The sequence below is a fragment of the Leptodactylus fuscus genome, chromosome 10 (assembly GCF_031893055.1).
Source record: "Leptodactylus fuscus isolate aLepFus1 chromosome 10, aLepFus1.hap2, whole genome shotgun sequence".
Lineage (NCBI taxonomy): Eukaryota > Metazoa > Chordata > Amphibia > Anura > Leptodactylidae > Leptodactylus > Leptodactylus fuscus.
In genome coordinates, this window is record NC_134274.1 from 84,822,233 (window position 1) to 84,838,355 (window position 16,123).

Below are 16,123 nucleotides of genomic sequence, written 5' to 3' on the forward strand. Positions count from 1 at the left end.
CCCTCAGTATGTGAGAGCCCGGGACTGTGTGTCTGACACTGTGATCTGTAGTACGGGGGCACCACAAGGTCCAGTTCTTGCCCCATTTCTCTTCACACTGTACACTGCTGACTTCAGGCACAACTCATCCAGCTGTTACTTACAGAAGTACTCCGATGACTCTGCTATAGTCGGCCTTATCACTGATGGCGACGATAGGGAATACAGAGACTTAAACCTGGACTTTGTTGAATGGTGCCAGCGGAACCAGCTCAGTATTAATGCTGGGAAGACCAAGGAGATGGTGGTGGACTTTAGTAAACGGAGAGGTGCTCCGACCCCGGTGGAGATCCAGGGAATATGTATTGAGATAGTCAGGACCTGTAAGTACCTGGGCGTGCTCCTCACTAATAAACTAGACTGGGCTGATCACCTGGAGGCGCTGCACAGAAAGGGCCACAGCAGACTCTACCTGCTCAGGTGGCTGAGGGCCTTCGGAGTCCAGGGGACACTTCTTAGGGCCTTCTTCAACTCTGTGGTTGCCTCAGCCATCTTTTTCGGTGTGGCCTGCTGGGGGTGCAGTCCATCAACCAGGGACAGAAACAGACGTGACAGGCTGATCAGGAGGGCCAGCTCTGTCCTGGGGAGCCCCCTGGACCCAGTACAGGTGGTGGGTGACAGAAGGATACTGTCTGTGGTGACCTCCATGCGGGAGAAGAAATCCCACCCCATGTATGGGACCTTGATGGGACTTGGCAGCACTGTAAGTGACCGTCTGCTTCACCCCAAGTGTGAGAAGAAGCTATCGCAGGTCCTTCCTTCCAACCGCGACCGGGCTGTATAATTTACATCAGACCAAGCGAAGACACTCCGCACAGACAACTAAATGACTATGACGATGACCATGAAGTCTTCCTTCTTTCTCTTCCGTTCCTTAGCTGCCATGGACTCCTAGTATATCTTCTCTTCTCAGCATATGTGTGTCTGCGTCTGTATTATATTACTGTGTATTATCCTGTATTACTAGGCTGCTGTAACATGCTGGAATTTCCCCAATGTAGGACTATTAAAGGATTATCTTATCTTATCATAGGTCCTCAAGTGCAGATTAATGTGGCCTGCTACTGTTTCCAACTCCAGGGGAAGGGAGAAATGCAGATTCGGCTCACCTCCATGTCAGGATACGAGTGGGTTAAACTGAAGGGCAGCTGCAGGCGTCTCAGTGTAGTTGGTCTGTAGCTGCTGCTTCATGCAGAGAGGCAGGCTGCGCTCCAAGATGGGTAGGTCTGGAGCTGGGCGCAAATCACAGCCGGATAGCTGTCCGGCAAGTCACACCCCTTCTTCCGGATCTGGGTTCTGCGTAGAAGTCACATCAGGGGCCGGCCCTTACACTTTAGGCTAGGGATCCTAGTGAGGCCTACTCAAAATGGCTGCCGGGTCTGGGAGAAGAGATCCAGAATCTGAGGTTCCGTACCTCGAAATACCTCCTCTCCAGGCTGCTCCAGAACCAGAAGCAGCTGTGATGTCGCGGGAGATGTCTCCTGCGCTCCGCAGGCCGTGGTGACTCCAGAAGAAGGCAGGCCGCAAAAAAAACAAAATGGCGGTCGTGACTCCTATGATCAGCTGCCCGGTAAAGTAAGAGAGCTGGATGAAGGCAGTAAGTGGCTGGAACGCGCCAGAGGTCCTCTCCTGGGTCGGATGAGCGGTCCAGAGCTGCGAGGGACTACGCCGGGAGCTGGAACAAGTCGGCAGCAGGTAAGTCCAAAAACAAGATGGCGGCCGGGTCCTGTGGGACAGAAGGCCGCAACAGTTTATATCCTCAGGAGCGCTGTAAAAGTGTGAAATAACACCCCAAAATAGCAGACAGAGGCTTGGAGGAGAGCCTCGGGGTTGTTATCTGTATGGATGGCTGAGATCACCGCCGGTAAGAAACGGATGAAAGTGTCCAAGTCAGGAGCTCACAGCAGACGCGACCGCTCTGGTTGCCGGCTAGCCATGCCCCCTCCCCCTCCCACAGTATATCTATCCCTGTCTCACAGTCACATAGTTCACAGTCTCATATGAACCGAATCTGAAATCCCCCATTCATATGAAGCGGAGGTCACCTGATTCAGCCAGCCAATTACTTTTTCTGACTTTTTTTTTTTCGATGCCGCCGTTGTCGTAGTTCCTGTCCCACCTCCCCTGCACAGTTATTGGTGCAAAAAAAAAAAAAAGAAAGAAAGAAAGAAAAAGCGCCAGGGAAGGTGGGAGGGGATACAAATATTTAGTGCGTTTGCCGCGTGGTATTCAATTGGAATGGAATATCTTGAGCAGCCTGAATACCAATTCGATGGAACGCTGTTGGCTCATCTCTAATCCCTACTGATCCCTTAGACTGTTAGGACCCCACAGATCAACTGTTTCTCGGAGCAGGCAAATCCCATTATTGTTTAAATGTGGGGGAAAAATGAAGAATAGTGGTCGCCTTAGGCAAGGGTGATGTCATCAGGATTCGGCACAATCAGTTCCTCTTCATCCGTCTCGGGTTTCTAAAAGATAGCAATTGTATGTAAGGTTATCGTACCATGACAGAGATATCCAATACATGGAAGCCCAGGCACAGGGCGGACAAGTCACATTTCCAGGCATAAGTCACGGTTGGGCGGACAAGTCACATTTGCCGGCATAAGTCACAGTTGGGCGGACAAGTCACATTTGCCAGCATAAGTCACGGTTGGGCGGACAAGTCACATTTGCCAGCATAAGTCACATTTGCCAGCATAAGTCACATTTGCCAGCATAAGTCACATTTCCCGGCATAAGTCACATTTCCCGGCATAAGTCACGGTTGGGCTTAATAGTCGGGCCCAGAGAGATTACCATGAGTGCTATCTCTGGCAGTGGGCTTAATAGTCGGCCCCGGAGGGTCGGCGGTGGGGCTTAATAGTCGGGCCCGGAGAGAGTTCCAGGGACGGCTGTTTGTCAGGGGGCTTAATGGTGGGGTCCGATCCGCCTCCCGTGGAAGCCTGCCTGGGGGAGCGGTGAGGACTCTTGAGGGCCAGCGGAAGGAAGAGGTAGTGCTGTTTTTGACTCCGGCGGAAAGTGCCGGGAGATGTGGAGTTGGAGGGTTGCCCCGAGGCGAGGTCTGCAGGGAGAACCGGGTTCCGGACCGGGCGGGCCTAGGGGAGGCAAGTCGGGCCGGGGCTCACCCTCCTGGGCAGGGTCCGAGGGGAGCTTCCCCCTGAGAGAACTTCCACTTCCGCAGACACTTTGAAAAAAAATCGGAGCCCCCGGGGAGGCCTTCCTGCGGCGAGCGCCAGGCCGGGCTGGGGCTCACCCTCCTGGGCAGGGCCGAGGGGAGCTTCCCCCTGAGAGAATTTCCACTTCCGTAGACACTTTGTCAAAATTTCAACTTTCAAAATACTTCCGCGGGCCAGATTTCACTCCGGCGATCGGCGGCGTCATGCCTGCGGCGGTGCACCTCGGGCGGTACAAGTCTACCTTGTCTGCTTTAATCCTCTTGATTTCCCGGCACACCAGAGACTCCTTGAGGATCAGACATTCGGATTGCAATTTACTGCAAAGCCTCATTAGCACAAGATTCAGAAAGCCACTTAAGTCTTACGTTTTGCAGCAACTGTGGTTTTCTTTGATAACAACAACAACAACAACAACAACAACAACAACAACAACAACAACAACAACAACAACAACAACAACAACAACAACAACAACAACAACAACAATAATAATAATAATAATAATAATAATAATAATAATAATAATAATAATAATAAATTTATTTATATATCGCCAACATATTCCGCAGCACTGTACATTTTGTAGGGTTCAAATACAGACAGATACATAACAAAGAACGTCATTTCACACAATGGGACTGAGGGCCCTGCTCACAAGAGCTTACTATCTATGAGGTAGAGGGGGGGTGACACAAGAGGTAGGAGGGGCGGCATTGCTTATACAGGGGTCAGACACTTTTGTAATAGAGGTTACTGTCATTACACAAACAAAACTTTATGAGCCATCACTAGTGGTGTCCTGTAACATGTGGATGGAGCTTGGACAAATAAAGTTATCTGGAAAAGACATCATATCATGTGGGGTAATGTGGGAGCGGGGACAGAGGAGGGTTAAATTTTGGGGATTCTAATTATAGCACGGAAGGGTTTACGTTAGAAATTGTGATAGGCCTGTCTGAAAAGATGTGTCGTTAGTTTGCATTTGGAACTGTAGAAATTGGGAGTTAATCTTATTGTCCAGGGTAGAGCATTCCAGAGAAGTGATGCAGCTCGGGAGAAGTCTTGTATACGAGCGTGGGAGGTTCTGATAATAGGGGATGTAAGTGTTAGGCCACATTGAGTGAACGGAGAGCACGGGTTGGGCAGTAGACGGAGATGAGGGAGGAAATGTAGGGAGGTGCGGCATTATGGAGAGCCTTGTGGAGGAGGATGATAACTTTATATTTTATTCTATAATGAATAGGCAGCCAGTGTAGCAACTGGCACAGACCCGAGGCATCGCTGTAGTGTCTAGCCTGATAGATGAGCCTGGCCGCTGCATTCAGAATAGATTGTAGAGGGGAGAGTTTAGTGAGGGGAAGACCGATTAGTAAGGCGTTACAGTAGTCAAGGCGAGAATGAATCAGAGAGACAATAAGTGTCTTTAGTGTTTCTCTGGTGAGGAAAGGGCGTATTCTGGAGATGTTTTTGAGGAGGAGGTGACATGAACGTGCGAGTGATTCAATATGCGGGGTGAAGGAAAGGTCTGCGTCAAACATGACCCCGAGGCAGCAGGCATGCTGCCTAGGAGTTATAGTAAGGCCTGACACTGCAATGGATATATCAGGGACAGATCTGTTAGATGGTGGAAACAGTAGTAGTTCAGTCTTAGAGAGATTTAGTTTCAGATAGAGCGAGGACATGATATTAGAGACAGCAGAAAGACAGTCACTAGTGTTCTGTATGAGTGCAGGGGTGATGTCACGGGAAGATGTGTATAATTGGGTGTCATCAGCATAAAGATGGTACCTGAAGCCAAATCTGGCGATGGTTTGTCCAATGGGGGCTGTGTAGAGAGAAAAGAGCAGGGGGCCTAGGACCGAGCCCTGAGGAACCCCAACAGCAAGGGAAAGAGGGGAAGAAACAGAGCCCGCAAATGATACACTGGAAGTGCGGTCTGAGAGATAAGAGGGGAACCAGGAGAGCGCAGTGGCGTTGAGGCCGACTGAGCGGAGCATAGTGAGGAGGAGAAGATGATGATCAATAGTGTCAAAAGCTGCAGAGAGGTCCAGAAGAATAAGAAGAGAGAAGTCACCATTGGATTTAGCCATTAGGAGATCATTGGAGACTTTTGCGAGAGCCATTTCAGTAGAGTGCAGAGATTGTAAGGGGTCAAGCAGAGAGTTAGCAGAGAGATAGCGGTTTAAACGAGAATAGACCAGGCGTTCCAAAAGTTTAGAGATGAAGGGCGGGTTAGAGATGGGTCGATAGTTAGCAGCACAGGGTGGGGTTTTTCCAATAGCGGAGTTATAACAGCATGCTTGAAGGAGGATGGAGAGAGAGAGAGAGAAAGAGAAAGAGAAAGAGAAAGAGAAAGAGAGAGAGAGAGAGAGAGAGAGAGAGAGAGAGAGAGAGAGAGAGAGAGAGAGAGAGAGAGAGAGAGAGAGAGATTAAATATTTTAGTAAGGCAAGTTGTGACAGCAGGCGACAGAGGTTGGAGAAGGTGCGAGGGGAAGGGGTCACTACTGCAGGTTGTAGGGCGAGATGAAGAAAGTAGCTGAGAGACTTCCTCTTCTGTAACAGGTTGAAAAGATGAGAAAAGACAGTCTGAAGTGCGGTTGGTGAGGGGATCAGTACTATGGTAGGTGATGGGATCAATGCCACCTGGGGCTTTGGCAGTTATTTCCTGATGGATCTTATCAATTTTATCATGGAAATACGTGGCCAGGTCATCAGCACTAAGGACTGTGAATGGCGTCTGCACCTTGGCTGTGAGTAAGGAGTGAAAAGTTTCAAAAATCCTTTTAGGGTTGCTGGAGAGAGAAGAGATGAGGGCGGTGAAGTAGAGTAAGAGAACAATCGATGTAATCTTTGTGCAGGGCCAGCTGAGACGTAGTGAGGTCATTATGAGATTTAATTGAAGGATATGCGCTTTCTAGAGTAGAGACTCGACTGTCTATATGATGAAGTTCCGCTCTAATATCCTCAAGTTGCTGAAGAACTGGGTCTAGGGCGGCTGACAGAGCTTGTTGTAGAAATGTTCTTAAGAAGGTGCTATCCTCCAGGCGGTCCTGGTCAATATTACTCTCAGCATCCGAGTCATCACCTGTGTCAGGCTCCCTATTGTGGTCAGGCGCCATTTTCAGCGATCCGGCGGGAGATTGTCGATTTTTCTTTCTAAGATACTTTTGCAAGTCACTTTGGAGTTTAGTTTGATTGGGAGTACCAGCGAGGTCTGTGCCTTTGTCTTTATTTGGTTTAACCATCTTGATGGATGCAATATAAGTGAGGGAGAGGGACGAGGTCAAGACTATAACATCTAGCAAACAGAGAGCATCAGTCTAAATGACAACATAGACAAGAGTGTTCTTGGAGATTCACTTAGGTACAGGGAGGGGAGAGGTCCCCAAATATCAATAGGTAAGGTTGACAATCTCAGCGTCTAGGCAGACAGTCGTCCTCTGCAAGCGAGGTATCAGGTATAATTGGGTTCTACGTCTCTTAGTGCAGTAGTGGGGATGATATTCCTGTAGGTAAGACAGCCTTTCCCAATCTTAACTGCTACGACTAATCCACAGGGGAGGTTCGGATGAGACCCTGTTAGGAAAGGCGGCAGGGGGCTGCAGGGGAGGGCAAGAAAGCCCAGGTGTGGGAGTGCGGAAAGAATGTAGAATAACTCTAGCCGAGGACCGTAGATATCGAGGGTCAGGGACACCACTTATGGGATATGAATGTAAAACTTTCCGGAGAGGAGATATAGGGGAGGAGGGTAGCAGAAGGGTTTATTAAAGCAGACAAGGCCGGAGGACCTGATGGTATAAGCGCAAGAGTTCTTAAAATGTGCAGTGACCAGCTGTGTGGTATTATTACACACATGTACAATACGAGTCTAAAGCTGGGAGTGGTACCTCGACTGTGGAAAACATCTTGTGTGGTGCCAGTCCCAAAGATACCCAACCCGGTGGGCTACAATGACTACCGACCCGTAGCACTGACATCTCACCTGATGAAGGTCCCAGAGAGACTGGTCCTGACACACCTACACCCCCTAGTGAGCTCCGCTCTGGACCCCCTCCAGTTTGCCTATCGGCCGGGCATTGGGGTAGATGACGCCATCATCCACCTTCTTCATAGAGTTCTCTCTCACCTAGAGAAACCCGGGAACACTGTGAGAATATTGTTCTTTGACTTCTCCAGTGCGTTCAACACCATTCAGCAAGGGCTACTGAGGGAAAAGCTGAACCTTGGTGGAGTGGACCATCACCTGTCCAACTGGACCCTAGACTACCTGACAACCCGCCCTCAGTATGTGAGAGCCCGGGACTGTGTGTCTGACACTGTGATCTGTAGTACGGGGGCACCACAAGGTCCAGTTCTTGCCCCATTTCTCTTCACACTGTACACTGCTGACTTCAGGCACAACTCATCCAGCTGTTACTTACAGAAGTACTCCGATGACTCTGCTATAGTCGGCCTTATCACTGATGGCGACGATAGGGAATACAGAGACTTAAACCTGGACTTTGTTGAATGGTGCCAGCGGAACCAGCTCAGTATTAATGCTGGGAAGATCAAGGAGATGGTGGTGGACTTTAGTAAACGGAGAGGTGCTCCGACCCCGGTGGAGATCCAGGGAATATGTATTGAGATAGTCAGGACCTGTAAGTACCTGGGCGTGCTCCTCACTAATAAACTAGACTGGGCTGATCACCTGGAGGCGCTGCACAGAAAGGGCCACAGCAGACTCTACCTGCTCAGGTGGCTGAGGGCCTTCGGAGTCCAGGGGACACTTCTTAGGGCCTTCTTCAACTCTGTGGTTGCCTCAGCCATCTTTTTCGGTGTGGCCTGCTGGGGGTGCAGTCCATCAACCAGGGACAGAAACAGACGTGACAGGCTGATCAGGAGGGCCAGCTCTGTCCTGGGGAGCCCCCTGGACCCAGTACAGGTGGTGGGTGACAGAAGGATACTGTCTGTGGTGACCTCCATGCGGGAGAAGAAATCCCACCCCATGTATGGGACCTTGATGGGACTTGGCAGCACTGTAAGTGACCGTCTGCTTCACCCCAAGTGTGAGAAGAAGCTATCGCAGGTCCTTCCTTCCAACCGCGACCGGGCTGTATAATTTACATCAGACCAAGCGAAGACACTCCGCACAGACAACTAAATGACTATGACGATGACCATGAAGTCTTCCTTCTTTCTCTTCCGTTCCTTAGCTGCCATGGACTCCTAGTATATCTTCTCTTCTCAGCATATGTGTGTCTGCGTCTGTATTATATTACTGTGTATTATCCTGTATTACTAGGCTGCTGTAACATGCTGGAATTTCCCCAATGTAGGACTATTAAAGGATTATCTTATCTTATCATAGGTCCTCAAGTGCAGATTAATGTGGCCTGCTACTGTTTCCAACTCCAGGGGAAGGGAGAAATGCAGATTCGGCTCACCTCCATGTCAGGATACGAGTGGGTTAAACTGAAGGGCAGCTGCAGGCGTCTCAGTGTAGTTGGTCTGTAGCTGCTGCTTCATGCAGAGAGGCAGGCTGCGCTCCAAGATGGGTAGGTCTGGAGCTGGGCGCAAATCACAGCCGGATAGCTGTCCGGCAAGTCACACCCCTTCTTCCGGATCTGGGTTCTGCGTAGAAGTCACATCAGGGGCCGGCCCTTACACTTTAGGCTAGGGATCCTAGTGAGGCCTACTCAAAATGGCTGCCGGGTCTGGGAGAAGAGATCCAGAATCTGAGGTTCCGTACCTCGAAATACCTCCTCTCCAGGCTGCTCCAGAACCAGAAGCAGCTGTGATGTCGCGGGAGATGTCTCCTGCGCTCCGCAGGCCGTGGTGACTCCAGAAGAAGGCAGGCCGCAAAAAAAACAAAATGGCGGTCGTGACTCCTATGATCAGCTGCCCGGTAAAGTAAGAGAGCTGGATGAAGGCAGTAAGTGGCTGGAACGCGCCAGAGGTCCTCTCCTGGGTCGGATGAGCGGTCCAGAGCTGCGAGGGACTACGCCGGGAGCTGGAACAAGTCGGCAGCAGGTAAGTCCAAAAACAAGATGGCGGCCGGGTCCTGTGGGACAGAAGGCCGCAACAGTTTATATCCTCAGGAGCGCTGTAAAAGTGTGAAATAACACCCCAAAATAGCAGACAGAGGCTTGGAGGAGAGCCTCGGGGTTGTTATCTGTATGGATGGCTGAGATCACCGCCGGTAAGAAACGGATGAAAGTGTCCAAGTCAGGAGCTCACAGCAGACGCGACCGCTCTGGTTGCCGGCTAGCCATGCCCCCTCCCCCTCCCACAGTATATCTATCCCTGTCTCACAGTCACATAGTTCACAGTCTCATATGAACCGAATCTGAAATCCCCCATTCATATGAAGCGGAGGTCACCTGATTCAGCCAGCCAATTACTTTTTCTGACTTTTTTTTTTTCGATGCCGCCGTTGTCGTAGTTCCTGTCCCACCTCCCCTGCACAGTTATTGGTGCAAAAAAAAAAAAAGAAAGAAAGAAAGAAAAAGCGCCAGGGAAGGTGGGAGGGGATACAAATATTTAGTGCGTTTGCCGCGTGGTATTCAATTGGAATGGAATATCTTGAGCAGCCTGAATACCAATTCGATGGAACGCTGTTGGCTCATCTCTAATCCCTACTGATCCCTTAGACTGTTAGGACCCCACAGATCAACTGTTTCTCGGAGCAGGCAAATCCCATTATTGTTTAAATGTGGGGGAAAAATGAAGAATAGTGGTCGCCTTAGGCAAGGGTGATGTCATCAGGATTCGGCACAATCAGTTCTTCTTCATCCGTCTCGGGTTTCTAAAAGATAGCAATTGTATGTAAGGTTATCGTACCATGACAGAGATATCCAATACATGGAAGCCCAGGCACAGGGCGGACAAGTCACATTTCCAGGCATAAGTCACGGTTGGGCGGACAAGTCACATTTGCCGGCATAAGTCACAGTTGGGCGGACAAGTCACATTTGCCAGCATAAGTCACGGTTGGGCGGACAAGTCACATTTGCCAGCATAAGTCACATTTGCCAGCATAAGTCACATTTGCCAGCATAAGTCACATTTCCCGGCATAAGTCACATTTCCCGGCATAAGTCACGGTTGGGCTTAATAGTCGGGCCCAGAGAGATTACCATGAGTGCTATCTCTGGCAGTGGGCTTAATAGTCGGCCCCGGAGGGTCGGCGGTGGGGCTTAATAGTCGGGCCCGGAGAGAGTTCCAGGGACGGCTGTTTGTCAGGGGGCTTAATGGTGGGGTCCGATCCGCCTCCCGTGGAAGCCTGCCTGGGGGAGCGGTGAGGACTCTTGAGGGCCAGCGGAAGGAAGAGGTAGTGCTGTTTTTGACTCCGGCGGAAAGTGCCGGGAGATGTGGAGTTGGAGGGTTGCCCCGAGGCGAGGTCTGCAGGGAGAACCGGGTTCCGGACCGGGCGGGCCTAGGGGAGGCAAGTCGGGCCGGGGCTCACCCTCCTGGGCAGGGTCCGAGGGGAGCTTCCCCCTGAGAGAACTTCCACTTCCGCAGACACTTTGAAAAAAAATCGGAGCCCCCGGGGAGGCCTTCCTGCGGCGAGCGCCAGGCCGGGCTGGGGCTCACCCTCCTGGGCAGGGCCGAGGGGAGCTTCCCCCTGAGAGAATTTCCACTTCCGTAGACACTTTGTCAAAATTTCAACTTTCAAAATACTTCCGCGGGCCAGATTTCACTCCGGCGATCGGCGGCGTCATGCCTGCGGCGGTGCACCTCGGGCGGTACAAGTCTACCTTGTCTGCTTTAATCCTCTTGATTTCCCGGCACACCAGAGACTCCTTGAGGATCAGACATTCGGATTGCAATTTACTGCAAAGCCTCATTAGCACAAGATTCAGAAAGCCACTTAAGTCTTACGTTTTGCAGCAACTGTGGTTTTCTTTGATAATAACAACAACAACAACAACAACAACAACAACAACAACAACAACAACAACAACAACAACAACAACAACAACAACAACAATAATAATAATAATAATAATAATAATAATAATAATAATAATAATAATAATAAATTTATTTATATATCGCCAACATATTCCGCAGCACTGTACATTTTGTAGGGTTCAAATACAGACAGATACATAACAAAGAACGTCATTTCACACAATGGGACTGAGGGCCCTGCTCACAAGAGCTTACTATCTATGAGGTAGAGGGGGGGTGACACAAGAGGTAGGAGGGGCGGCATTGCTTATACAGGGGTCAGACACTTTTGTAATAGAGGTTACTGTCATTACACAAACAAAACTTTATGAGCCATCACTAGTGGTGTCCTGTAACATGTGGATGGAGCTTGGACAAATAAAGTTATCTGGAAAAGACATCATATCATGTGGGGTAATGTGGGAGCGGGGACAGAGGAGGGTTAAATTTTGGGGATTCTAATTATAGCACGGAAGGGTTTACGTTAGAAATTGTGATAGGCCTGTCTGAAAAGATGTGTCGTTAGTTTGCATTTGGAACTGTAGAAATTGGGAGTTAATCTTATTGTCCAGGGTAGAGCATTCCAGAGAAGTGATGCAGCTCGGGAGAAGTCTTGTATACGAGCGTGGGAGGTTCTGATAATAGGGGATGTAAGTGTTAGGTCATTGAGTGAGCGGAGAGCACGGGTTGGGCAGTAGACGGAGATGAGGGAGGAAATGTAGGGAGGTGCGGCATTATGGAGAGCCTTGTGGAGGAGGATGATAACTTTATATTTTATTCTATAATGAATAGGCAGCCAGTGTAGCAACTGGCACAGACCCGAGGCATCGCTGTAGTGTCTAGCCTGATAGATGAGCCTGGCCGCTGCATTCAGAATAGATTGTAGAGGGGAGAGTTTAGTGAGGGGAAGACCGATTAGTAAGGCGTTACAGTAGTCAAGGCGAGAATGAATCAGAGAGACAATAAGTGTCTTTAGTGTTTCTCTGGTGAGGAAAGGGCGTATTCTGGAGATGTTTTTGAGGAGGAGGTGACATGAACGTGCGAGTGATTCAATATGCGGGGTGAAGGAAAGGTCTGCGTCAAACATGACCCCGAGGCAGCAGGCATGCTGCCTAGGAGTTATAGTAAGGCCTGACACTGCAATGGATATATCAGGGACAGATCTGTTAGATGGTGGAAACAGTAGTAGTTCAGTCTTAGAGAGATTTAGTTTCAGATAGAGCGAGGACATGATATTAGAGACAGCAGAAAGACAGTCACTAGTGTTCTGTATGAGTGCAGGGGTGATGTCACGGGAAGATGTGTATAATTGGGTGTCATCAGCATAAAGATGGTACCTGAAGCCAAATCTGGCGATGGTTTGTCCAATGGGGGCTGTGTAGAGAGAAAAGAGCAGGGGGCCTAGGACCGAGCCCTGAGGAACCCCAACAGCAAGGGAAAGAGGGGAAGAAACAGAGCCCGCAAATGATACACTGGAAGTGCGGTCTGAGAGATAAGAGGGGAACCAGGAGAGCGCAGTGGCGTTGAGGCCGACTGAGCGGAGCATAGTGAGGAGGAGAAGATGATGATCAATAGTGTCAAAAGCTGCAGAGAGGTCCAGAAGAATAAGAAGAGAGAAGTCACCATTGGATTTAGCCATTAGGAGATCATTGGAGACTTTTGCGAGAGCCATTTCAGTAGAGTGCAGAGATTGTAAGGGGTCAAGCAGAGAGTTAGCAGAGAGATAGCGGTTTAAACGAGAATAGACCAGGCGTTCCAAAAGTTTAGAGATGAAGGGCGGGTTAGAGATGGGTCGATAGTTAGCAGCACAGGGTGGGGTTTTTCCAATAGCGGAGTTATAACAGCATGCTTGAAGGAGGATGGAGAGAGAGAGAGAGAAAGAGAAAGAGGAAGAGAAAGAGAAAGAGAAAGAGAGAGAGAGAGAGAGAGAGAGAGAGAGAGAGAGAGAGAGAGAGAGAGAGAGAGAGAGAGAGAGAGAGAGAGAGAGAGAGAGAGAGAGAGATTAAATATTTTAGTAAGGCAAGTTGTGACAGCAGGCGACAGAGGTTGGAGAAGGTGCGAGGGGAAGGGGTCACTACTGCAGGTTGTAGGGCGAGATGAAGAAAGTAGCTGAGAGACTTCCTCTTCTGTAACAGGTTGAAAAGATGAGAAAAGACAGTCTGAAGTGCGGTTGGTGAGGGGATCAGTACTATGGTAGGTGATGGGATCAATGCCACCTGGGGCTTTGGCAGTTATTTCCTGATGGATCTTATCAATTTTATCATGGAAATACGTGGCCAGGTCATCAGCACTAAGGACTGTGAATGGCGTCTGCACCTTGGCTGTGAGTAAGGAGTGAAAAGTTTCAAAAATCCTTTTAGGGTTGCTGGAGAGAGAAGAGATGAGGGCGGTGAAGTAGAGTAAGAGAACAATCGATGTAATCTTTGTGCAGGGCCAGCTGAGACGTAGTGAGGTCATTATGAGATTTAATTGAAGGATATGCGCTTTCTAGAGTAGAGACTCGACTGTCTATATGATGAAGTTCCGCTCTAATATCCTCAAGTTGCTGAAGAACTGGGTCTAGGGCGGCTGACAGAGCTTGTTGTAGAAATGTTCTTAAGAAGGTGCTATCCTCCAGGCGGTCCTGGTCAATATTACTCTCAGCATCCGAGTCATCACCTGTGTCAGGCTCCCTATTGTGGTCAGGCGCCATTTTCAGCGATCCGGCGGGAGATTGTCGATTTTTCTTTCTAAGATACTTTTGCAAGTCACTTTGGAGTTTAGTTTGATTGGGAGTACCAGCGAGGTCTGTGCCTTTGTCTTTATTTGGTTTAACCATCTTGATGGATGCAATATAAGTGAGGGAGAGGGACGAGGTCAAGACTATAACATCTAGCAAACAGAGAGCATCAGTCTAAATGACAACATAGACAAGAGTGTTCTTGGAGATTCACTTAGGTACAGGGAGGGGAGAGGTCCCCAAATATCAATAGGTAAGGTTGACAATCTCAGCGTCTAGGCAGACAGTCGTCCTCTGCAAGCGAGGTATCAGGTATAATTGGGTTCTACGTCTCTTAGTGCAGTAGTGGGGATGATATTCCTGTAGGTAAGACAGCCTTTCCCAATCTTAACTGCTACGACTAATCCACAGGGGAGGTTCGGATGAGACCCTGTTAGGAAAGGCGGCAGGGGGCTGCAGGGGAGGGCAAGAAAGCCCAGGTGTGGGAGTGCGGAAAGAATGTAGAATAACTCTAGCCGAGGACCGTAGATATCGAGGGTCAGGGACACCACTTATGGGATATGAATGTAAAACTTTCCGGAGAGGAGATATAGGGGAGGAGGGTAGCAGAAGGGTTTATTAAAGCAGACAAGGCCGGAGGACCTGATGGTATAAGCGCAAGAGTTCTTAAAATGTGCAGTGACCAGCTGTGTGGTATTATTACACACATGTACAATACGAGTCTAAAGCTGGGAGTGGTACCTCGACTGTGGAAAACATCTTGTGTGGTGCCAGTCCCAAAGATACCCAACCCGGTGGGCTACAATGACTACCGACCCGTAGCACTGACATCTCACCTGATGAAGGTCCCAGAGAGACTGGTCCTGACACACCTACACCCCCTAGTGAGCTCCGCTCTGGACCCCCTCCAGTTTGCCTATCGGCCGGGCATTGGGGTAGATGACGCCATCATCCACCTTCTTCATAGAGTTCTCTCTCACCTAGAGAAACCCGGGAACACTGTGAGAATATTGTTCTTTGACTTCTCCAGTGCGTTCAACACCATTCAGCAAGGGCTACTGAGGGAAAAGCTGAACCTTGGTGGAGTGGACCATCACCTGTCCAACTGGACCCTAGACTACCTGACAACCCGCCCTCAGTATGTGAGAGCCCGGGACTGTGTGTCTGACACTGTGATCTGTAGTACGGGGGCACCACAAGGTCCAGTTCTTGCCCCATTTCTCTTCACACTGTACACTGCTGACTTCAGGCACAACTCATCCAGCTGTTACTTACAGAAGTACTCCGATGACTCTGCTATAGTCGGCCTTATCACTGATGGCGACGATAGGGAATACAGAGACTTAAACCTGGACTTTGTTGAATGGTGCCAGCGGAACCAGCTCAGTATTAATGCTGGGAAGATCAAGGAGATGGTGGTGGACTTTAGTAAACGGAGAGGTGCTCCGACCCCGGTGGAGATCCAGGGAATATGTATTGAGATAGTCAGGACCTGTAAGTACCTGGGCGTGCTCCTCACTAATAAACTAGACTGGGCTGATCACCTGGAGGCGCTGCACAGAAAGGGCCACAGCAGACTCTACCTGCTCAGGTGGCTGAGGGCCTTCGGAGTCCAGGGGACACTTCTTAGGGCCTTCTTCAACTCTGTGGTTGCCTCAGCCATCTTTTTCGGTGTGGCCTGCTGGGGGTGCAGTCCATCAACCAGGGACAGAAACAGACGTGACAGGCTGATCAGGAGGGCCAGCTCTGTCCTGGGGAGCCCCCTGGACCCAGTACAGGTGGTGGGTGACAGAAGGATACTGTCTGTGGTGACCTCCATGCGGGAGAAGAAATCCCACCCCATGTATGGGACCTTGATGGGACTTGGCAGCACTGTAAGTGACCGTCTGCTTCACCCCAAGTGTGAGAAGAAGCTATCGCAGGTCCTTCCTTCCAACCGCGACCGGGCTGTATAATTTACATCAGACCAAGCGAAGACACTCCGCACAGACAACTAAATGACTATGACGATGACCATGAAGTCTTCCTTCTTTCTCTTCCGTTCCTTAGCTGCCATGGACTCCTAGTATATCTTCTCTTCTCAGCATATGTGTGTCTGCGTCTGTATTATATTACTGTGTATTATCCTGTATTACTAGGCTGCTGTAACATGCTGGAATTTCCCCAATGTAGGACTATTAAAGGATTATCTTATCTTATCATAGGTCCTCAAGTGCAGATTAATGTGGCCTGCTACTGTTTCCAACTC

General features: G+C 49.6%; 1 protein-coding gene across 1 annotated transcript in view; it reads right to left on the reverse strand.

Moving 5' to 3' along the window:
* Positions 1-16,123, reverse strand: part of LOC142219222 (histone H2B type 1-J-like) — a 36,079-nt gene that overhangs the window by 602 nt on the left and 19,354 nt on the right. The window lies entirely within an intron of this gene.